We start from the raw sequence: 1901 nt of genomic DNA on the forward strand, positions 1-1901 counted from the left end.
ATGCTTTACTGTGGAGGTAACTTTCTCAATGAATAGATGCACTTTCACAATTCAGTAAACAACTCAGTTTTACAGCCCAATAGAAAATGTAAGTTTCCAATTTGAATAGAGTCTAAAATATACAAGTCAGGGCAATGACCATACAAAAGGATTATACTCAAAGGAAGCTCACAGTTCAGAATCATCTTACTGTTTTTGTGGAAAACCCACAGCAAAATTTTTTTTTTGTAGTAATTGGATTTAAGGGTATTATAATTCTAATGAACAAGTTAAATCAAGTATCTCTAAATTTTGGAATCCCAGTATTAATCGACTGCAAACAAGTATTAGCCCACATCTATCACCAATGACTCAGATGTTTCTTTCTAATGAACTGACCATTACACTTCCACAGTTCTGAAATGGCCAACAGACCATAGAAAGGCACTTTCTTTAGGCTCCTGCTTGAAACCAACAGCTTCAGCAAACTACTGGCCTTGATTCAGGGCCAAAGAAATTGCCACCTATCAACGAAGTCAGATTTAGCAGTTTCCAGTATGATGTGTGCTAGTTTATTGTCTTATTTTGGAAATGTTTTCTTATCCTGAAGTTGTTTTTCTTTTCTCAATGTTTTCAAGTTTTGCTTCTCATATTCATATCTTGAGCTCACTTGGAATTTATTTTTTCAGTATGAGATAGATTGTAACCTGCTTTTCCACTTAGATCGTATCTTCCCATGTCAACAGAGAAATCTACATCATTTTAATCACTACATAATATTCTGTCATAGTTCATTTAATGAATGTCTTGTTTTATATTTAGGTTATTCCAGATTTTCCCCTTTATAAATTATGCTAAGGGGAATATTCTTCTAAAATAAGTAACTTTTACTATCAGGAAAGCAGGAAACAGGGACAGCTTAAAAAACAGCCAACAAACTTTATAGTTACATGCATTTATTAAGTAGAGTTTTAGGTGCTAAAGATACGTGGTACTTATAGTAGATTGTTACTCAACATCTACTGCTAATTCCTTCTGGTGTGCTTTTCTATATTGCCAAGTTTTGAACGTTAAACACCTATATCACAGTGTCTCCTGTAGCTAGGACTCTCCTTATAGCCAGCAAATAGATGCACTCACAAGAGATTTTGAGGCAGAAATGAAGCAACAGCCATCTTGCTCTCAAGCACCGCTATGGAAATAGTGGGCATTTCTGAAGCTGCTTTCCGGGGTGTGTAGTCACTAGCTTTGTGGGTGTCTTCAGTATGATGGTGGCTCTGCATCTTGTCTGGATTTCATGTGTAGTAGTGTGTTCTGTATCTCAATGGTTCCAACAGTGGCCTCATGATTCTCGATTTTCCTGATTGTGGCAAACGTTCTCTGAGTGGGCCGGCCAAGTGTGTTTTTCTGGAATATATTCTTGGAGGCTCAGCCCAGAGCCCACCCCGCCATCACTTCCAGTGATCTCATATGTATGTAATCCCTTGTGTTACATTGCTTTCTGTTTAAAATGCTGGAGTGGTTTCCGTTTCCTGCAACTGAATCCTGTCTTACACAACTATCTAGACAGGGAGAAGGAATATAAACCCATAATTCCCACATACTTTGCTAAGCACTAATGCAGTTATCTACTGGGTGCTATGGGGTCACAGAGGAAGAAATATTTTTCCCCATAAGTGTCCAGAAAAATTTGACTTAGGAGGTAATTTTTGGCTAAGTCTTAAAGGGTAATAATGGGCAGAGGGAATAGCCTGAGCAAGTCCAGAGGTTATTTGTGATTCTAACGCAAATAATTTGGTGTTGCTGAATCATAGGGTGTGTGTAGTACAGAGATCACCCTGACAGTTGTGTATGGGACAGCTTGGAGGAGCATCAAAATGTTGCCAGGGAAAAAGTTGGGAAAAGGAGAGGACAGATGGAGG

The 1901-nt window shown here is 38.2% G+C and overlaps 1 non-coding gene across 1 annotated transcript; it reads right to left on the bottom strand.

Annotated features, from left to right (window-relative positions):
• Positions 1–353: 353 nt before the first annotated feature.
• On the bottom strand, positions 354–491 carry LOC116151091 (small nucleolar RNA SNORA2/SNORA34 family). The gene has a single exon (XR_004134875.1). It is a non-coding gene; the product is annotated as a small nucleolar RNA SNORA2/SNORA34 family (small nucleolar RNA).
• Between the last annotated feature and the right edge of the window lie 1410 nt (positions 492–1901).

The sequence above is a fragment of the Camelus dromedarius genome, chromosome X (assembly GCF_036321535.1).
Source record: "Camelus dromedarius isolate mCamDro1 chromosome X, mCamDro1.pat, whole genome shotgun sequence".
NCBI classification, from domain to species: domain Eukaryota; kingdom Metazoa; phylum Chordata; class Mammalia; order Artiodactyla; family Camelidae; genus Camelus; species Camelus dromedarius.